The sequence below is a fragment of the Dermochelys coriacea genome, chromosome 8 (assembly GCF_009764565.3).
Source record: "Dermochelys coriacea isolate rDerCor1 chromosome 8, rDerCor1.pri.v4, whole genome shotgun sequence".
Taxonomy (NCBI): domain Eukaryota; kingdom Metazoa; phylum Chordata; order Testudines; family Dermochelyidae; genus Dermochelys; species Dermochelys coriacea.
This window is the reverse complement of record NC_050075.1, coordinates 29,747,627-29,770,823: the sequence shown is the minus strand read 5'-3', so window position 1 is coordinate 29,770,823 and position 23,197 is coordinate 29,747,627. Positions and strand designations below refer to the sequence as shown.

General features: G+C 41.8%; 1 long non-coding RNA gene across 1 annotated transcript in view; it reads right to left on the bottom strand.

Moving 5' to 3' along the window:
- Window positions 1–22,757, bottom strand: part of LOC122455550 — a 44,962-nt gene extending 22,205 nt beyond the window's left edge. The window contains exon 1 of the long non-coding RNA XR_006273802.1: window positions 22,384–22,757. This is a non-coding gene — a long non-coding RNA (uncharacterized LOC122455550). The remainder of the gene's footprint in view (window positions 1–22,383) is intronic.
- Between the last annotated feature and the right edge of the window lie 440 nt (window positions 22,758–23,197).

The following is a 23,197-nucleotide window of genomic DNA, read 5'->3' as shown; positions in this document are numbered from 1 at the left end:
AAGATGAAATGTCATAGTTTGAGAGGAAGATAATCAGACGTGTGTGTTATTTGGCCCACTTTATGTCATTTAGTGGGAGTGTTAGTACTATCATGTCTCAAACATCAAGATTTATTTTGAATTCAGACAGAGTTAGAGCATCTCAGATACTGAGGGCTAGATTCACAGAAACACTCAGGAGATGCCACACTGAACACCACAACGGCTAACTTTTAGGTGCTTAGAAAAAAAAAAGTCACCAATATTTGCGAGGCAACTTGGGAAAGACAAAAAGAAAAGGAGTACTCGTGGCACCACAGAGACTAACAAATTTATTTGAGCATAGGCTTTTGTGAGCTACAGTTCACTTCATCGGATGCATGCAGTGGAAAATACAGTGGGGAGATTCTATATATACAGAGAATATGAAACAATGGGCTTTACCATGTTTCAGAGTAGCAGCTATTCTTTTGCGTAGAAACTGTCCGGTTTGGCCAATGTACATGGCAGAGGGGCATTGCTGGCACATGATGGCATATATCACATTGGTAGATGTGCAGGTGAACGAGCCCCTGATAGTCTGGCTAATGTGATTAGGTCCTATGATGGTGTCACTTGAATAAATATGTGGACAGAGTTGGCATACACACTGTAATGAGTGATCAGGTAAGGTGAGCTATTACCAGCAGGAGAGAAATAAACCCTTTTGTATTGATAATCAAGGTGGGCCATTTCCACAAAATAAAACTATTTCCCCATGTTTATTCCCCCCCATCCCCCACTGTTCCTCACACATTCTTGTCAACTGCTGGAAATGGCCCACCTTGATTATCACTACAAAACCCATTGTTTCATGTTCTCTGTGTATATAAAATCTCCCCCTGTATTTTCCACTGCATGCATCTGATGAAGTGAGCTGTAGCTCATGAAAGCTTATGCTCAAATAAATTTGTTAGTCTCTAAGGTGCCACAAGTCCTCCTTTTCTTTTTGAGGATACAGACTAATACGGCTGCTACTCTGAAACTTGGGAAAGACAGGCGCCTAAGAATGGGTTTCACAAAAGGCAGCATGCAGAGCTGGGAGCCGTTTAAGATAGCCAATGGGAGATACTAGGAGGGGTGAAGTGTGTGTTAAGCTCTTCAACTCTCAGGAAGTTTGATGTTTCTGCTTGGGATTCACAGCCAGGAACCCTCTCCTGGAATCAGGCAGCTGGCAAGAAGTGGCAGCAAATCTCCCTTATAACTTTTAGCTCACTAGTTAAGGTACTCACCTGGGAATATGTGACATACACCCCAGTTCAAGTGCTCCTCTGCCTGATGAGAAGGGATTTGAACAGAATCAACCATCCCTCAAATGTGTACCCAAACCACTGGATATGGGATAGTCTGATGTGGGGCTCCCTCAGTTTCTCCTGTTGAAGTTGTTCAGTAAGTCTTTAATTATTGATACAATGATGGAGCAGAGGAACTGGATCCTGGGTTTTCTACATGAGAGCCCTAACCACCAGCCTACGGAATCACTCTCTCTCATTCTCTGGCCCAATGACTATTTACACGCTGTGAAACAACTTCACTAGGGGACTGAGAGAGCCCTGCATCAGAAGATCCCATAGTCTAGTGATTAGGGCACTCTCCTGAAGAATGACAGATCTGTGTTCAAATCCTTCTAATCAGGCAGAAGGGGGATGCAAAATGAGGGTTTCACACATCCCATGTGAGTACACACCCCAACCACGGACTGGACTAAAACTTATGAGAGAGATTATCCTTCTTTTTCCTCCTCCTACCATTTTGTGTGGCTTAGGCAGCCCCTGAGCACTCCTACCTGATCAGGCTCTGCAGGTGAGATAGGTGGACAAGCACCTAGCTTCCCCTGCTTTGTGAATTGCACTGGGGCTTAGGCATCCAGGCACCTAGAGGGAGGCAGCAGTCAGCATGCCCAGAGGAAGAAACTTAGGTGCCTAGAAAAGTTTTACAGCAGAAATGTAGATGAATGAATTTAAGCACTTACAATGTTGACTGCAGCCAAGCAGAGCTTTTGTAGATTAAAAGCGGCACCTAAACTGGTAGTTCAGGTAACCACCCTGCTACAGCCTCTCCTGCCTGGAAGGGCTTAAACCAGCCCAGGAGAGGGCTGTGGCTAGGGGGCAGGTATCTCCCAGGCTGATTGGGGAAGCAGGCTCAGCTGTGGCCATGCCCCAATCAGGGCTCAGCTGTCCCTTATAAGAGGGCAGTGGGCCACAAGTAGAGTCTTCTCTAGCTGTGGAGGGAGATAGGTCTGGCTGCTGGGCAGTGTACCAGGGTACCTGAGGTGAAGCAGGGCTGGGAGGCTCCAGACTGGAAAAGCCCCAGGCTGCAGGCCTGGCAGATAGCCTAAGACAGGGTACTGTGGTTGCAACAGGGCAGCCCACAGGTAGGCAGAAGCAGTAGGTCCAAACCCCCCTTGCCTGTGATGATTGGCTTATACACTTCAGTCTGCCTCAGTGTATGGGGGCTCAGTGGTGACTGGCAGTAGCCAAACACTGAGGTGAGGTGGGGATAGTGCGTGAAGGGTTCCCTGAGTAGGGGAGAACTTGAGACTGTGGGGGTACTGCCATGGGCAGCACCCTGGGGAAAAAGGAGCTCTGGGAGGGACACGGGGGCCAATGGCAAGTGGGACGCTAGCCTGCACAGGGAGCTTGGGAGGCTGGAAGAGCTAATTCCCTGAGAGACCAGCAGGAGGCACTGCAGGGGTGAGTCCACACACTGACATTGGCACCTAAATCCCTTTGTGAATGTAGCCCAGAGTTCATCTTAAGGAGTCTGTACTCCCCTTTGTACTACCACAGATTTTGCCAAAGAAGGCCAAAAATATGAAATTCAACCCTAAACGTTATTTTCATCTAAAGACAGCAAAATCTTTCACTTGGAGTTTCAAGAGGCCCAGAAAGCTGCAGAAATTTAGTACATTTTGTTCCCTGAAAAAAAATGAAGTTCAGTTTCAGATTTCACTGAAAAAGGTTCACACAAATAATTTACTACTTTGCTATTTCCATTCATTCTTACTACATAAATACTGTCTTTGAAAACAAGTCCAAAAAAGTCACCTTGACCTTCCACTATTCCCTCCCTCCCACTTACGAGTAGTGTGGGCTACTTCAAAAGATGGTGTTTGTCATTCAAAAGCAAGTATCCCTGGAGTTTGTCAATCAGTCAAACATTCATACAGATTGCAAGTCTCCCTGCCCTGTAATACAGTGCCTTTCAAGATGCTTAATGTAAAATGTATGAACTGTTTTAAAAATGCAGGATATCTGGATATGAAACACTTGGCAGATTTCATTTGGGAGAAATCTAAGCAACAGACATTTTTAAAGTATGCTGTTGTAAAATCTAGAGCAGTGCCACTGAAGCATGGAGAATTGAGAGATTAGAATCAGGCACTTAGCTTTTATCTATTTCCATGAATTTGTCTTTTCAAACCTGCTAGATCCATACACCTTAGCCTTGATGTAAGCAGGGCCTGAATCTTTGTATGCTGCCAGAACTAGATATGGGTCTCGGTCAAAATACCTCCAAAATCTGGGTAAGATTAAATCTTAGACCTAGATTGTGAAGTTTTAGGTTATGTCTAAAATGACAATGTTGCCATTGAAGATAGCAAGTGTGAAGTTAGAGTAGCAGTTTACTAGAGCTTGATTGCATTTTTCATCCCCAAAATTTTCCTTTTGTAAAGTGTGCTTTTGTCAAAAACCTCTGCAGAGAAAGTGTAGATTTCAAAGAAATTTTGAATGGTGTATTCAAAACAAAGTTTTCCTTAAAATCAACATTTCAAAATGACAAGTGTTTCAACATGTCTAATTGTTCATTCTAATTGAAAAAGCCATTTAGAAGTCTATATTCTAACCTGTTTGGATTGTTTTTGATAGTGACTTTTCTGATGTAGAATGGAAAGTAATTTTGAAGCATTGAAGTTACCCACATAGGGAAGATTCCCCCCCATGCACACCCTAATAGCTATACAATTTACTAACAAGAATGCGAGCAGACCAGTGATGAATGAACAAGAGTGACTGAAAGTTCTATCAAGTCATATTCTACATTGCAGGTCTTTTGACATTTTGCAGTACGTTCTAAACATACTCAACAAGAACAACAAACATGAGTTTTAAAAAGTTGATACAGTTATGTTGAAGGAGAGGTGACGTATCAATGCTTAACAGGCAGAAGCTAGGCAGAAATGAATAGCATATGGTTCCCGTTCAACATTTCCTGCCTCCCACATCCCATCTCTGAGGCCTTGTCTACACTACTTGGGTAAGTCAACCTAAGTTATGCTACTCCTGCTACATGAATAATGCTACATAAATGTCTACACTACAGTGCATTGACAGGAGACGCTCTCCCGTTGACTTATCTTACTCTTCTTGTTCCGCTGGAGTACCAGAGTCAACAGGAGAGTGCTTTGCAGACAATTTAGTGGGTCTTCACTAGACCTGCTAAATCGACCCCCGCTACATCAATTGCTGCAGCAGTGTCAATCCCTGGTCAGTGTAGACATGGCCTGAATCATTACACCCCTTCCTCTTGGAATAAGATCAGTCCTTGCTGCATTGCCAGAAAGTGCCAAGCCCCAATACAAAATAGAGAGCAAAAATACCATTCAACACACATTCATTGTACCAAAGAAATTGTTAGTGACTAATATAAATATGAAGTTTATTTCAACAACAAGTTAACTGTCATTGGATATAGCCCAAAAAACTCTGGTTAGGTCTCTCTCTCTCTCCAATCCAAGAGGAATTTGTTCACCTCTAAGTACATACAATTCATTTTGTGTTTCATTCCTGCTATATTTGTTTGGGGCTCATTCTTGCTCCTCCCCCGCCCCACACGTTGGCTCATACTTCAACAGCAACTCTACAGAGCTTCACAACATCAAAACACATTTTCAAAAGCTACTTAAGATTGCAGGTCTAATATGTAGAGTCAAATTCATTATCTGGTGCATGTCCTCTGCTGACTGTTAGCCAACCTCTCTGGAGCCTTTAAAAAAAAAAAATTGGCACCACATCAGCTATCCTCCGGTCATCTGGTACAGAGGCCTACCACACTTAGTAGTTCTGCAATTTCATCTTGGAGTTCCTTCAGAACTCTTGGGTAAACACCAATCCAGTCTTGTCTTATTACTGTTTATCAATTTGTTCCAAAGTCTCCTCTATTGACACTTCATCTGGGGACAGTTCTTCAGATTTGTCACCTAAAAAAAATTGCTTGGGTGTGGGAATCTCCCTCATATCCTCTATAGTGAAGACCAATGCAAATAATTTAGCTTTTCTGCGATGGCTATGTCTTCCTGGAGTGCTCCTTCAGCATCTCAATAGTCCAGGGGTTTCACTGATTGTTTGCTAGACTTCCTGATTCTGACGTACTTAATTTTTTTCATGTCAGTTTTTGAGTCTTTTGCTAGTTGCTCTTAATTATTTTTTGGCCTGCTTAATTATACTCTTACACTTGACTTGCCAGAGTTTCTGCTCCTTTCTTTTTTCCTCAGTAGGATTTAACTTCCAATTTTTAAAGAATGCCTTTTTGCCTCTATTGTTTAGCCAGGGTGGCACTCTTACTATGGTGTGTGTTCTTTTTTTGTTTTTTTTAATTTGGAGTATACATTTAATTTGAGTTTTTTATGGTGTTCTTAAAAAGTTTCCATGCAGCTTGCAGGCATTTCACTCTTGTGACTGTTCCATTTAACTAGCTTCCTCATTTTTGTGAAGTTCCCCTTTCTAAAGATAAATGTTACGATGGTGGACTTTTGGTATTTCCCCACTACAAGGATGTTAAATTTAATGATATTATGGTCATTATTACTGAGTGGTTCAGCTATATTCACCTCTTGGAGCAAATCCTGTGCTCCACTTAGGACTAAACCAAGAACTCTCTCTCCCCTTGTGGGTTCCAGAACTAGCTGCTACAAGCAGTCATCATTAATGGTATCTAGAAATTCATCTCTGCATCCTATCCTGAGGTGACATATACCCAGTCAACATGGGGATAGCTGAAATCCCCCCATTATTGAGTTTTCTATTTTTATAGCATCTCTAGCTTTTCAGTCACCATCACTGTCAGGTAGTATATTCCTACTGCCATGCTCTGATTATGGATAGAAGTTCCATGCTTGACTAGAGATTCTATGGTATAGTTTGATTCGTTAAGATTTTTACTATATTTGACTCTACGCTTTCTTTCACATATAGTGCCACTCTCCCACCAGCATGACCTACTGTCTTTCCTCTATAAATTATGTACCCTGATATTACTGGCAATCAACACAATATCATCCACAAATCTGAGGTGGTTTAACTGGTCTCTGGCACTGATGCCACCCTTCCAGTTCATCCACCTCATTAATAAGCTGAAAACACTATGAAACTACAGAAAATGCGGCAAGAACTCGACACAAAAAGCAGCCAAGTTGGACTGAAAATGAACCGCTCTGAAATGTATTCAGTCTGATGCCTTGCCAAAAGCACAAATAATAGTCAAGGGAGAACAAAAAGAAATTGAACAATATGTCTATTTGGGCCAAGAAATTAACATATGCCACGATCAGGAAGGCAAACTCTCATGAAGAAAGTTGGTTGGCACACATTCAATTCTATCAAAGATGTCCTCCAAGGAAAAATCAACAAGGCAATATGCTCTAACCTCTTCAACTCAACAGTACTGCCAGCAATGTTGTACAGCAGCAAAACATGGGCGCTTACAAAGATAGAGGAGCAACAACTGTCTGTTATGGAGAGGGTGATGAAAAGAATTCTGGGGATTTCAATCCGTGACCAAGTCCCAAATGAAGTGATCAGACAGCAGAGTTCAGTGCAGCACATGGTTGTTGAAAGCAGGTACAGTAAAATGTGATGGGCCAGGCATATAGTCTCACTGACAATTGATGGACTACAGCTGTCGCCGACTGGTTCAGTTCCCACGGGAACTGAAATGACCCCTTGGCTGACCTCCAAAGATGAAAAGATTTTATGAAAGGGCATGGCCACACATGGAAAAGGAAGGCCAGGATAAGAGAAGAATGGAAGACATGTTGTGATTGGTGCGATCTATGAGGACTGAAGGACCAATCGATCAAGGTGATATTGTCATCATTCCACCAAGTTTCTTTGATGCTTATTATATCAATATCCTCATTTAATACCTGATACTCAACTACACCCATCTAAGTATTTAGACTTCTGGCATTTATCTACAAGTACTTATAAAATTTGTCACTTTTCAATTGACTGCCTTCACTCTCACTGCATTCCTGGATTATACAAAGGCCCCAATGGGAAGAATAGCTGTCTGAGTTACAGACCATTGTCTACTGGTTGCTGCATAGACTGCCTTGTCCTGCTGCCTCACCTGACCTTGTCCCCCCAACCCACTGATCCAGTCCCTTGGATTAGATCTTCCTGATCCCTGTGAGAACTCTGAGCAGTGCCCCAGACTTCCTCTGGTACAAATTGACCTCCTGGCTATCTGTCCACCTGTGCACACTTGACTACTCCTCTGGATTACCCCCTAGCCGCCTCAGCTTCTGGATCTTACAATGAGTTAACACAAGACCCTAATGGAGTCCCAACCTGATTAGAAAAGCTACCCTGCCCTGCCAAGGGAAAGGTAAGTGATACTGGCACTCTTCCGAAGGTGAATTTCTCCTCAATGCAGATGCTCCTACAGATGCAGGAAGGTGCAAATTTCAGGGGTGAAGTACCTGCAGACTTTATTGCCCCAGTCCTGCAAAGACTTACTTTAGGCAATGTCTACACTAGCAACACTTTACAGTAATCTTATACTGGTACAGTAAAACCACATGCCCATGAATTAAACAGGCAATACCAGAAAAAGCACAGCTTTGCTGTCATAAATGCGTCTACGCTAGTGGCTTCTGCCAGCACAGCTATGTTGATCAGGAATCACACCTCTTATCAACTCAGGTACATAGTCCAACAGAAGTCCCTAGTGTAGACCTAGCCTAAGCATGTGCTTAGCTTTAGGCACTGTGAGTACTCACACTGATGTCACATTTAAGCATGTGTATAAGCACTTTCAGGATTGAGGCCTATTTTAGAATAATACTAAAATACTAAATAATACTAAATAAAAAGCTCAGAACTGAATATTCCTGTGGTTCAGGTCCCAATCTGAACCACCTTAATTTTCACAACGAGGAGATCCTAACCCAAATTGCAGGGTCAGGCCATCTGAGCAGCAACTTCAAAATGAGTACATTGCTTGAAAAAAAGCCATTCCTGCTCTCTTCACTAATCAGGAGGCCCAAATTAAGGGTTCTTTTTTAAAAACGAGATGTATTTAGTAACTTTCAATGGGAGAGGTTAAATACAGAGATGCCAAGCATAACTACATATCCAAAACATGTCCCACACAGCTACAACCCAAATATTGGCATTTCCATTAAAATGTGATTCAGAGCCGACTCAACCCTAATTTTGCTTTTGCACTTCCAAAACCTGCCAGTAGTTATTCCTAACAAACCTCAGAATTTAGGACCTGAGCACAAGTCTACAGTTAGGAAGTGGGGTGTAAGGGGAAATTCCAAATGTGAGTTGTATCACCTAATGCAGTGGTTCCCAAACATGTTCTGCCGCTTGTGCAGGGAAAGCCACTGGTGGGCGGGGCTGGTTTGTTTACCTGCCGCATCCACAGGTTTGGCCGATCGTGGCTCCCAGTGGCTGCGGTTTGCTGCTCCAGGCCAATGGGAGCCGCTGGAAGTGATGCAGGCCAAGGGACGTACTGGCCACTACTTCCAGCGGTTCCCATTGGCCTGGAGCAGTGAACCACAGCCACTGGGAGCTGAGATTGGCTGAACCTGTGGACGCAACAGATAAACAAACCAGCCCAGCCTGCCAGGAGCTTTCCCTCCACAAGTGGCAGAACAAGTTTGGGAACCACTGAACTAATGGATCAAGTTTATATTGGCATTCACTGAACACAGTGTTTGGCAGCTCCACCCCTGCTTGGCACTGGTAGCGTCCCAGACACTGAGGTCCTGAACTAAAGCTCATTGAAGCCCAATAGGCTTTTAACCACTTCCTTACAGCAGTGTAAGGAATACACTTTCACTATTTTTTGTGTTAGGGAGGTCATGAACAGGAAGACAGGATTGTAAACGAACGTTTTTCTTTCAGTTCACTTACGTTTTTTGTATTTTACTATGGTTGATGCTGGAAATCAATGAGAATAAAATTAAACCAACCATGAGAACAGAGTACAGAAAGCCAAAACCTATCTTTGATAGAGCTTCATTATAACTAGAGTACATTGTATAATTAGAATCTGACAAAACCACAAGCAAGTTCTGTAGGAGATTTAGCATAAACAATGTGGGTCCAGTAGATTCTCATGACTGATTCACTGCCCTGATATTTGGTCAGGGATCATGAAATATTTGAAAGACAATAACTGAATGTTCTTAGGCTTTTCCTACAGAGGAAGACAGATTAAGTAGAGCAGGTTGGGAATATTCAAAAATGTCCTTTCATTGGAAAATGATGATTTGTTAAAACCAAAACTTTTTGTGGAAACATATTTGTTGAAAAAGCTATTCTGGGGTAGCTGTCTAATGTCCTTCTGGTAAGTCTGATTCAGACAAGGAACTTGAACCTAGGTCTCCTACATCCTAGGCATGTGCCCTACCCACCAGACTTCTGGGATGTTTTTCTTCACTTGGTATTAATTTCTCTCCATTTTGTTCTGGATCAGAATAGAAACAGATGTCCATCTCAATTTTTCATGAAATGGAATTCTTGTAGCCAGACTTTACAATTAAATCATAAAAAAAAAAAAAAAAAAGACTTAAGAACTATAATGGAAGTACGACTGACTGACATTACTAGGGAGAAACACAAGCACTTAGTGATTCTGTTTGAGGTTTTGCACTACAATTGGAATCACCCTGAATTTTAAGTTAAAATGGTATAGATATAGAGAATGACATACTCTTCCTACCCATGTTGGAGAGTGCTTCAGTCACTACTGTAGTTTGATATGTTTGTTAGCATAGTTAGAAACAGAGTAGTTCTCCAGTCTCCTGGGGTTTTAAACTAAAAATTTCAAAACAAAGCTAGCTGAAAATATTTTGCATTGACACTACCTACTGCCCTTCTTTCACAGTAACTAGAGTTTCAGTGGGACAGGCAGAGAGATCCCATCTTCATACAAACGTAAGCTTCTAACCAAATATACAGCTTCAAAACTGGAGCTTGTATTTGTTTGCTCTTCAGTTATTAAAGTTCCATATTAACATTCTATTTAAGACCTTGGGGTAGTTGTTACTCAGCAGACATTACCAACACAGTCTAAGGTAGCACATAAAGACCCAGATGAAGATACTGTAAGAAAGCTTTTAAAGGCTTTTTATAAACTTTTCCATGTTCCTTTTCATCTAATGCCTTCATAGAATATCAGGGTTGGAAGGGACCTCAGGAGGTCATCTAGTCCAACCCCCTGCTCAAAGCAGGACCAATCCCCAATTTTTGCCCCAGATCCCTAAATGGGCCCCCTCAAGGATTGAACTCTCAACCCTGGGTTTAGCAGGCCAATGCTCAAACCACTGAGGTGTCCCTCGAATGGAGGCTGGGGTTTTTAACTGAACCCAACACAAACCTGCTAAATACATACCTCACTGCTCCAGAACCCATACATACCATATATGAGTGAACTTACATAAACATTTGTATCTGGAATCATGTATAAACATTTGTATCTGGAAAATTGAAAGAGCCCTTGGGACTAAATAGCTTGGCTCTACAATACAGTTTTCTAAGAAAAATTACCTCCAAACCAAAGTTCTGCTCCTTCCCAACTGAACTCTGCCAGTTTCAAGACTGCTAATCAAAACTTCTTCCTTGTCCACAATGTTCACATTAACCGCTTCCTACTGTGATTGGCCAGCTTTTATAGCTCTGTTAATTTTCAGTAGGCTTACTTCCAGCCAATCGGAGATTACTGACTATCCAATTGCTCCAGATGCAGCTTCATTATAGTATTGCTTCCCTTTTTCCCTCTTGGTGATTTTATAGTAGCATATTTACTATGGGTTTGTTTGTCAAGGCCCTGGGGTTATTCTCCAAACCTTCCTGTACAGGTAAATGTATACTCTATTAGACTATAAGAAAAGTTAAAATGCTAAGTAATAACTATATCCTTATGACACATTCAATAAGACATGTTTTTTCTCACAAGAACATATAAGGCTTATGCCAGCTGTGAAGGTATTATAGCATGAAGGACTATTCAACTGTATAAAAAGCTGTTTTTACTATTTTACTAAGTTGTCGTGTGTATAACTCAGTTCCCCTTTATTGTTAAAAGTATAATCTTTCCAACATCCAGTTCTTCAGAAACTCAATTCATGATTGCTGTGGCTGGAATAGCCTCTTTTTTCAGATTTCACTTTACAAACAAATGTTCTGGAACGCATTACAGAAGTAACTGTCTAAAAATGATTGTTTCAAGATGGCTGACTCATAATAGCTGTCCTTTATACAACAATTAAAAAATACAACTGAAGCAATTTTTTAAATGTGTTTATGGGGGAAGAAACATTTTAACCTGAGCTTTTACGGATTACTTCTTGCTTACAATGCTGATTGAAAAATGTTTGAACACACTTCCATTGAAAAGTGCAGTTTCATTGAAACAAATATCATGTGAGAATGTGTTTTTGTCAAACTCTTCAGAATGAAGTCAAAACTAATTGTCTTGGCTTTCTTGTTTTCATGTTAGCTTTTATATGTTATATTATAACAATCAAAACAAAACCTCTTGAACTGAGACATTGTGACCAGGTCATTTTTCCACAGTACAAAAATTCATTTCTGATCAACTGTATTTGCTTAGCTTGTCAGCAATCCTATTATATATCCTATTGTGAACATAAAAATGTCAAAGTCTTATTCCAATGCTTGATCATCCCCCTCTCTCAATATATATTATGCTTCTAATTTTGCTTTAAATTCACAGTGGTGTAGATTTTGTGCTGGTATGCACACTTTTTCATAACGATGCATTGCTACTAAGTTCAATGTGCAAAACTTTAAAAATAACACCTTTACAAATTTAGATGAGCATTTCTTGGACAACAAAACAAGCATCTGCTTAAAATATTTCATTGTAATTTAAAAAAGTTAATGAGTGCCTCCTGTGATTTGTAAGGTCAAGAGACATTGCCAGTCTTGCATGTTACAGTAATCCCTATTCTATAGAAGCCATTATTAGCACTCATAACACTGAGCTATCTCAGATACCATTATAGTAACACTTGGTAATGGTTGGTAGAGGCTGAGTTTTAATGGCAACTACTCCATTTTAGAGTAAAGAGAGGTATGGACCAAGTTTTAATGGTAACCACTCCAGCATAAAGAGAGATCCAAACATCCCCAAATTGTTGGAAGTCAAGCCTAGATGTTCCAGCAGAAGATAAGCAGCCAACCCAAACCACGGGATCTGAATCCCCTGAAATCTGTGGATTCATACCTGGATCTGAATTTTGCAGCTTGTGGCCCAACTCCTCTTCACAGGATTACTGTACCTTAGGAAGAGAACTTGTCATAGCAGATCAAACCATTAATGCACCAAGTCTTGTAACTTGTTTGTGGTGTCTTCATATGCCATACAAAAATTCTTCCCCTGTACCATTTAGTCTTTACAAAAATCATATGAACTTTTCTTTATCTATTGCCAAGGAGATCTCAACCCAGTGGATGAAAGAACATAGTCACCCTGATATTTTTGGCCTCAGGTTCTCATGCTGTTACCTAAAGCAATCCAACTAAAGCTCTCAACTCAGAATTTGCATAGTCTGTAGTTAGTGACTACATTAGGCCTATGAGCCAGAGCCCTGCTGTTAAACAGATAATCATAATACAGCCTAGGAGAGCTGCCAGTGGGCCAGCTGTTTTCAAGTGTCCAGCTGCCTCTTCTCATTGATCTTCCTGCCTGTTACTTTACAGTACTGTAGCATGAGTGTAATGGGAAATAGTAAGAATGCACAAGATATCTTTTCCTTTTGTTGCTTATGCTCCTGCTATGTTGGGTGGCTTGTATATGTCCTCATGCAAAAGCTATGCAGTAGGTATAAAAGTTTGGAGGAGAAGGTAAGGATTGATGGGGTGGGACCCTACATATTACTTCTATATAGCTTTGGCATAAAACTCCCACAAATAGGGCTAGCCCTAATATATTTAAATTACTCCAAAACTACTCCCTTGGTGGTAATCTGATACAACAGGCTAATGGCAGCCCGGTTCTAGATCCCAGTATGATTGAATGGAAGTCTCTTTTGAACTGACATGCAGTTCATTTGGAACACCTCTGTAGTATGTGCAAGGTTTAGATTGTGTTGGGATGTAGAAGAGAGGCTACTGTAGCTGTCACCATCCAAGTGTGTGTGTGGGGGGCTGTGTTCTTACTAATCCAAAATAGTAGGAAAAGTCAGATTGGGGAAGGTGCAAATATCTGGGCCAGTTCCTGCTCTCCAGTTAATACATATGGTCAAGACTCCCATTCTCAAATCCTCCTCCCACCATCCAGCAGTAGGACAGATTTTCTGAGCATTCATTTGTCTTGTGATTGATTCATCAAGGGCCATATTCTGATTCTAACTGCACCAATGTCAAGTATAAGGGGGTAGCCATGTTTAGTCTGTATCCACAAAAACAACAAGGAGTCCAGTGGCACCTTAAAGACTAACAGATTTATTTGGGCATAAGCTTTCATGAGTTAGAATCCGCTTCATCAGATGCATGGAGTGAAAATTACAGATGCAGGCATTATTATACTGACACATGAAAAGAAGGGAGTTGCCTTGCAAGTGGAGAACCAGTGTTGACAGGGCCAATTCAATCAGGGTGGATGTAGTCCACTCCCAATAATAGATGAGGAGGTGTCAATTCCAGGAGAGGCAAAGCTACTTTTGTAATGAGCCAGCCACTCCCAGTCCCTGTTCAGGCCCAAATTAAATGGAGTTAAATTTGCAAATGAATTTTAGTTCTGCTGTTTCTCTTTTGAAGTCAGTTTCTGAAGGTTTTTTTTGTTCAAGTATAGCTACTTTTAAATCTGTTTATAGAATGTTCAGGGAGATGTTACCAGTCCTGATGTCCGATTTATGTCCATTTATTCTTTCACGTTGGGACTGTCTGGTTTGGCCAATGTACATGGCAGAGGGGCATTGCTGGCACATGATGGCATATATAACATTAGTAGATGTGCAGGTGAATGAGCCTCTGATGGTGTGGCTGATGTGGTTGAGTCCTCTGATGGTGTTACTAGAGTAGATATGGGGACAGGGTAGGCAACGAGGTTTGCTACAGGGATTGGTTCCAGGGTTAGTGTTTTTGTGGTGCGTAGTTGCTTCAGGTTGGGGGGTTGTCTGTAAGCGAGGACTGGTCTGCTTCTAAGGGCTGTGAGAGTGAGGGATTGTTTTCCAGGATAGGTTGTAGATCGTTGATAATGTGCTGGAGAGGTTTTAGCTGGGGGCTGTATGTGATGGCCAGTGGTGTTCTGTTATTTTCCTTGTTGGACCTGTCCTGTAGTAGATGATTTCTGGGTACCCGTCTCGCTCTGTGAACAAACAGCATCACTTGCCCCATAACCTAAGCCATACAGAATGCAATGCCATCCACAGCCTTAGAAACAAATCTTACATTGTAATCAAAGGGGCTGACAAAGAAGGTGCTGTAGTCATAATAAATAGGTTTGATTATGAACAGGAGGCTGTCAGGCAACTCTCCAACACCACATTCTACAGGCCACTATCCTCTGATCCAACTGAGGAGTATCAAAAGAAACTACACCAGCTGCTCAAAAAACTCCCTGCTACAGCATGGGAACAAATCTACACAGACACACACCTAGAGCCTGGGGAAGTGAGTAAACAGACTGACAGAGCAAGATGGGTACCCAGAAATCACCTACTACAAGACAGGTCCAACAAGGAAAATAACAGAACACCACTGGCCATCACATACAGCCCCCAGCTAAAACCTCTCCAGCACATTATCAACGATCTACAACCTATCCTGGAAAACAATCCCTCACTCTCACAGCCCTTAGAAGCAGACCAGTCCTCGCTTACAGACAGCCCCTCCAACCTGAAGCAAATACTCACCAGCAACTACACACCACACCACAAACACTAACCCTGTCCTCTTGACAGGTTACAGCTGACTCTCCAAGCTTCCATTTCATGGTAGCCATTACTGGCCAACATCTAATCCTTAGGTGCATGTATTTACTGGCTTTTCTAAAAGGAATAATAGAAAGACAATGCTGTAGCATTAAACAGAAAAGCAGAAGTAAAAATACGGTACTTCCTTTTACTCAGACTCCATTCTTTCTCACTCGTATCACACACACAACAACCCAGAATAGTTACCAGACCATCCTGTCACTGAGCATTTAAAAGTTGGTTCTGCTTCTTTGAGTAACTGTTGCTATTCAACTTCCAAAGATTCTCTGCACAATATTTGGTATCCATGAGAGAAATGCTCCCATGAGTTGGCTTCCTGCTATTTCAGATGTGGCAGCACTTTGGACACTTAATTCATAGTTTCTCTTTCATCCACAGTCAACAGTCCTCCTGACAGCATACATGCCAAATACCATTTGGATTATACTTGTTTTCAGCACAGCTACATAGTAATGTAGTAAGTCTGAATCATTTCAGTCTGCCAATATGGGTACCACTAAAGTGGACCCACAGACCACATGCTCTGGTGGATTTCCAGAAGTATCCCAGAATCCACTGCCTCCCAGCACTGTGGCAGAGTGCTTTACATCTGAGATGGTTTAGATTAGTGTGGATGTGGGTCAAAGTGCTGTAGTTCAGAAGAATACATGCATTCTCACAGCAAAACTTTGGTCCATATTCAGATTGTCCCCACTAGCATTTCTGTGGAAATTAAGAAGCAGCACAAAGGGTTGAATTTCTTTAGTCACTTGGCTAGCAAACTCAAAATTTAGACCAACTTTTATTCTTCTTTCCAAACTTATTGCAAGTATTTCTTTTTAATACACTAGTGTCACACATGACAGTGCCAGCAACTTAACATCCATGATCAGAGTAAGGGAAAAATTCACTTAAAGGACTTTACACAAGTTAACGGAAGACATGACTGTTAAGACGCACACTATATATCACAAAGAGTGCTGTGGTGTCTTTCATGATGCACTGGCACCATCTGTGGTCAGATACAAGCCCATTTCCACACTTATAACTTGGAAAGAAATGGGCATTTCAGGTGCTCAGCAGCCTTATAAATTAGGTGTGTAATGCTCATCTAGAGAACAGTTAAACCACCATTGAAAAACCAGCACTACCTAACTATTGACCAGATACTTTATGCTTTTGTGACCAAATGCACCCTTGTATTCATACCCTAAATACTACAAAATATGCCTTGTAAGATTTCATTTGAAAACTAATTACTCACTGGTCGATATCATGGTGGCATGTATGTAGCAAGGTATATGCAAAGTTCTGAATTCCTCCTGTATGATGATGGTAGTACTTGTTCAAACCCACAAAGCCCTGATTAGCAAGGAGTGGTTAAACAGGTTTATCTTAAATAAAGGAATGTGCGTTTATCTCACGTTACATATAAGTAGTAAACAAGGTCATAGGCACCGACTCCAGGGGTGGTCCAGTGCTGGAGTGCCCACAGGAAAAATGAATGGGTGCTTAGCACCCACGGGCAGCCAGCTCTTTCCCCTCCCCCACCCCCAGTGCCTTCTGCCCACTGGCAGCCCCGCTGATCAACTCCTCTCCCTTCCTCCCAGCACCTCCTGTCTGCTGTGGATCAGTTGTTCTGCAGCATGCAGGAGGTTCTGGGAGGGAGAGGGAGGAGTGGGGACAGGGCGCGCTTGGGGGAAGGGCTCGAAATGGGTGGGAAGAGGTGGGGTGGGGGCTTGGAGGAAGGGGTGGAGTGGGGGGCGAGGCCTGGGGCAGAGCAGGGGTTGAGCAGCCTTGGGGCAAGGAGAAAGCCAGTGCCTGTGAACTGGGTCCTTGAGACAGTAAGGAGACAAGGCAGATCCGTGTTTCAGCATACACCAGGAGAAGAGAGAGCATGGGGGCACCTGCTTTACTGTTTGAACCAGCCCTTTGGACTTTGACTTGAGACCTTTTTGGTCAGACTGGGAACACATGGTAAGGATTTTAACATGAACCCAGTCTAGTTTAAGTTTTAGGTACTAGGGAAAAAAATTTTTTTTTGTAACCATTTCTGATTTTAATACCTTGTACTAACTTAAAATCTCTCTCCATTGTAGTTAAACTTTTTATTCTTTAATAAAAACTCATCCAGTGTTGTGTTTAAAGTGAATTGTTTGCTAATTCCCATTAAAGAGCAAACTGTGGTATATTGACTCTTTACAGGGGCAACAAACCACTAATATCTGAATTGCCCAGGAGGGGACTGGACAGTGCAGATCACATTTTTGGGAAAAATCTGGGATTGGGTTTGTGTTGGGGTCACCCAGCAAGTGGTAACCAAGGAAGCCAGTGTGTTGACTAGAATGTTCCTGGCTAGCTGCAGCTTTACACGGACACTAAGGGTGTGACCTGCATGCTGTTTCTGAGCAGCTCAGGTTGGGAGCTACAACTACAAAGCACTGAGAGGCACCAAAGGTTGCCTGGCAGGTGGTCACAACCCCTCACTAGTTTGAATTGCACCCTGGAATGTGATAGCTTGGTAGAATGCTAAATTGACCATTATTTCTACTTCAGAACAAATTTTAATATTGTTAGCTACCACAGCTATTTTACTATGTGGAAGCTAAGTATTTCTATATAATAACTCCTAATATTCTGGTATCCCACTCAGAAAAGGCATTTTGTGAAGTGTGTGACATTGACATTAGTGTTGCTCATGTTTTCATCAGGGATTCAATTTTCTGTAGCATTTCAACAATTTCCTTATATAGTATCGTCCAAAAAGTCGTTATGTAAAAAGTCACATTTTTCTAAACAGATACGTGAAGTCAGGATTAATAGTAAAGTTACTTCTCTCACTAAAGAAAGCAGAAACCTCTGTTGGTACAGCTGTGAGCATGAGGTGGTTTCCATTTTGGCTCATAGAAATGTAGGGCTGGGAGGGACCACGAAGTTATCAAGTCCATCTCTTGCACGGAGGCAGGACCAAGTAAACTTAGACCATCCCTGACAGGTGTTTGTCTAACCTGTTCTCAAAAGCCTACAGTGAACCTCCACAACCTCCCTGGAAGCTTATTCCAGTGCTTAAAAACCCTGATAGTTAGATATTAGGGGGGAAACTTTCTAACTTAAATCTCCCTTGCTGCAGATTAAGTCCGTTATTTGTCCTCCCTTCAGTGGACATGGAGAACTGATCCCTGTCATCTTTATAACAGCCCTTAACATATATGAAGACTTATCAGTCTTCTTTTCTCAAAACTAAACATGCCCTTTTTTAAATCTTTCCTCATAGGTCAGGTTTTCTAAACCTTTATCATTTAGGTTGCTCTCCTCTGGACTCTCCAATTTCTCCACATCTTTCCTGAAGTTTGGTGGGCAGAATTGGACACAGTACTCCACTGAGGCCTCTCCTGTGCCTAGTAGAGCAGGACAGTTACCACCTGTCTCTTATACTCAACACACCCCAGAACATTAGCCTTTTTTGCAAATGCAGCACCCTGTTGACTCTGATTCAATTTCCACTATAACCCCCAGAGGCTTTTCAATAATACTACCACCTAGCCAGTTATTCCCTATTTTGTAGCTGTCCATGTAATTTTTTTCTCTTAGTGCTTTGCATTTATCTTTATGGAACTTCATGTTGCTGATTTTAGACCTATTCTCCAATTTGTCAAGGTTGTTTTGAATTCTAATCCTGCCCTCCAAAGTGCTTGCAACCACTCCCAGCTTAGTGTCATCCACAAATTTAATAAGCACACTCTCCACTCCATTATCCAAGTCATTAATTAAAATATTGAATAGTACCAGACCCAGAATTCACTCCTAAGGGACCACACTAGATGCACCCTCCTACTTTGACCGTAATCACTGATAACTACTCCAAGTATGGTCTTTTAACCATTTGTGCACCCACCTTTTTGTAATTTCATCTAGACCACATTTCCTTAGTTCTTTTATCAGAATGTCATGTGGGAGAATGTCAAAACCTTACTCAAATCTAGATATATCATGTCTACTGGTTCCCTTCATCCACTAGGCCAGTAATCCTGTCAAAGAAGAGTATTAGTTTGGTTTAGCATGACTTGTTCTTGACAAATCCTTGCTGGCTATTGCTTATAACCCTATTATCCTCGATGTGCTTACAAACCGATTGTTTACTAATTTGCTCCAGTATCTTTCTGGGTACCACAGTTAGGCTCATAGGTCTATAATTCCCTGGGTCATCTTTGTTACTTTTTTGAAAATAGGTACTATGTTTGCACTTCTCCAGTCCTGAGGGACCACCCCCTTCCTCCATGAGTCCTCAAAGATAATTGCTAATGGTTCCAAGATTGCTTCAGCTTGTTCCTTACATACCCAAGGATGGATGTCATCAGGCACTACTGACTGGAATACAGCTAGTTTATCTAAATATTCTTTAATTTGTTCTTTCCATATCCTGGCTTACGACCCTTCCCCCTTGTTGTTAAAATTAACTATGTTGAATATCTGGTCACTAACAGTTTTAGTTAAGATAAAAGCAAAATAGGTATTAAACACCTCAGCCTTCTTTATGTCATTAGCTCTCCTTCTCTGCTAAGTGGATAACCTATGCTATCCTTTGTCTCTCTCTTCTTCCTAGTTTGTTTAAAGAACCTCTTATGTCCCTTGCTGGGTTCAATTTATCTTGTGCCTTAGCCTTTCTGATTTTATCCCTACATGCTTGTGCTATTCTTTTGTACTCCTCTTTAGCAATTTGTCCACATTTCCATTTTTTTGTAGGATTCCTTTTTGATTTTCAGGTCATTAAAGAGCTCCCGATGGAGCCATAATGGTTTCTTGCTATTCTTCTTTACCCAGAGACTTTCAGCTGGTCTGACTCTCTCCTCCTTCTGGACCTCAGAACAAATATATATTCTTGATGTATAATGAAGCACCTCCTCCCTTTTTTATCCTGCCTGTCTTTCCTCAACAAACTACACCCTTGTATGCCAATATTCCAGTCCTGAGACTTATCCCACTAAGTGTCTGTGATGTCAATTAAGTCATAATTCAGTTTATGTACTGACTTCCTGGTTCTTCCTATTTATTCCCCATACTCCTTGCTTTTGTGTATACACATCTAAGATGTTGAGCAGAATCCTCCACTGATTTCCCTCGTTGGTACCATGACCCTATTATAATTTTCCATCTCCCTTCTCTACCCTGCAAACATCAGCCTTCAAGGTCGCGTTAAAGTCCACAGCAGTAGAAGTTAACTGATTTCTAACTGCAGGCTTTATTTGTGGTGAAATAGCTGGAGAGAACACAGCTCATTTTAAATATCCTAGGGTGAGTAGGCAGTTAAATGCTCTACTTTGTAAACTTTATCTGAAATGCAAAGAAAAACAAACATGGGACAATGCTGTCTGTCTTCAAACAATATGACTTTCTAGAACATAACCTCTATTTAATGTAAAATGTAACTACTTTCCTGCATCACCGCATACAACATCCCATATTGGTCAATGTTGTTCAAATCACCCTCAGGGTGACATATTAATATGATGAAGCCCCATAGTGCTGCCATGACACAATCTTTGCTGGGTAAACTTCCAATGTGGCATTCAAAGAGTTAAAGGATTCTGAATAGCAATTACCTAACTTCTCTGGTTCATCTAAAAATACACCACCAGAGAGAACACATCTAATGCTAAAGTCATCAGACTTGACATATGTATACAGTATGCATCTGTATGCATGTGGTTTCTCAGCACCAACAAACTTTCCTGACCTCACTTTCCTGAAGGGTTCTGTTTACAGCAGCACTGAAGTTTGAACACCACTTTCTTTTTGGTTTCATAAATTCTCTTTTAGGAGCCACAGCCCTCTTTGACAGGTTTCAGAGTAGCAGCCATGTTAGTATGTATTCGCAAAAAGAAAAGGAGAACTTGTGGCACCTTAGAGACTAACAAATTTATTTGAGCATAAACTTTCGTGAGCTAGAGCTCACTTCATCGGATGCATTAGGTGGAAAATACAGAGGGGAGATTTATATACACACACAGAGAACATGAAACAATGGGTTTTATCATACACACTGTAAGGAGAGTGATCACTTAAGATGAGCCATCACCAGCAGCGGGGGGGGGGGGGGGGAAGAGGAGGAAAACCTTTCATGGTGACAAGCAAGGTAGGTTATTTCCAGCAGTTAACAAGAACATCTGAGAAACAGTGGGGGGTGGGGTGGGGGGAGAAATAACATGGGGAAATAGTTTTATTTTGTGTAATGACTCATCCATTCCCAGTCTCTATTCAAGCCTAAGTTAATTGTATCCAGTTTGTAAATAAATTCCAATTCAGCAGTCTCTCGTTGGAGTCTGTTTTTGAAGTTTTTTTGTTGAAGGACAGCCACCCTCAGGTCTGTAATCGAGTGACCGGAGAGATTGAAGTGTTCTCCGACTGGTTTTTGAATGTTATAATTCTTGACGTCTGATTTGTGTCCATTTATTCTTTTATGTAGAGTCTGCCCAGTTTGACCAATGTACATGGCAGAAGGGCATTGCTGGCACACGATGGCATATATCACATTGGTAGATGCGCAGGTGAACGAGCCTCTGATAGTGTGGCTGATGTGATTAGCTCCTATGATGGTGTCCGCTGAATAGATATGTGGACAGAGTTGGCAACGGGCTTTGTTGCAAGGATAGGTTCCTGGGTTAGTGGTTCTGTTGTGTGGTGTGTGGTTGCTGGTGAGTATTTGCTTCAGATTGGGGGGCTGTCTGTAAGCAAGGACTGGCCTGTCTCCCAAGATCTGTGAGAGTGATGGGTCGTCCTTCAGGATAGGTTGTAGATCCTTGATGATGTGTTGGAGAGTTTTAGTTGGGGGCTGAAGGTGATGGCTAGTGGCGTTCTGTTACAGAGCCAGAAGAGTACCCAGAAGTCATCTACTACAGGACAGGCCCAACAAAGAAAATAACAGAATGTAGAGAGAATAATTCACACCTATTTAGTGTAGTGAAGGGGCAGGGCATGTACAGATTTTTCCTGAAACTGATGAAAGTGCAAGGCACTGCAGAGAAAGTCTCAGAAACACCTCCTTGAATATGAGCCAATGTCAGATTCCAGAAGTATAAGATTCATGTGGAGTTAACAGCTTGATAATCCGACATATCAAAAGGAAGATTAGAGCCAGATACTCTTTTGGAGAGGGACTATTAAAGTGACCCATCACAGTGTTCACTCACCATTAGGCAGGTGTGGCATCGCAGCTCTCTCACCAAGCCCCCTGAGAATGGTCACTCCAGCACTCTCATGGTGTCTCTATCATAATTCAGTCCTCTAGCCAGGTCAGTCTTTTGTCCACCCCCTTCTATGGTAACAGCTGTCCAAACAAAGTCCACAAATGTCTTAACACAAAATCAAAACCTTTTGCCCTCTTTCATGCTATTCTTCAGCCTCTTCCCTGTTCAGTCAGGGTCTCTCCCAGGCCTCCCTGCTGGCTTCCTTGCTCTGACTCAGGGCCCAGCAAATAGAACAGCAGTTTCTTCAGCTTCTCTCCCTTTGACTACCACTTCCTGTTGTGAGCTGCCTGCATTTATAGGAACCACCTTCTAGCTCTTTCCCCAGCAGAGCTTTATCACTACTTAGTCCTGGCTCCTTTTACACAAGAACCATTGATTTTTCTGAGGTGGGTTCCATTCTGTAATTAGGTTGGCTTAGCCCCAGGCTCTCCAGCCTATGGGGCAAGCCACTATGTTCCATGGCAACAGAAGAGCAATTAGGTAGGAAGTACCATCATGCAATGTAGCTCTTGACCCTGTGGGAGCCAATCAAAATAGAAATGGGATTAGTTCTCCCAGGTTTAAACTCTCTACAGTCTGAGGACATTAACAAGCACAAATGCTTGAGTTGCCTTGAGGAGACTCTGTAAAGGTTACAAAAGTAGAGATCTAGCAATAAAGAGAAGTGGGCATTCTTACAGAACTAAGACCATTATTCAGGGAGGCAAATGAGTTACACACCTTAATGGAGGCAAATGAGTTATATTCAGTGGCATTT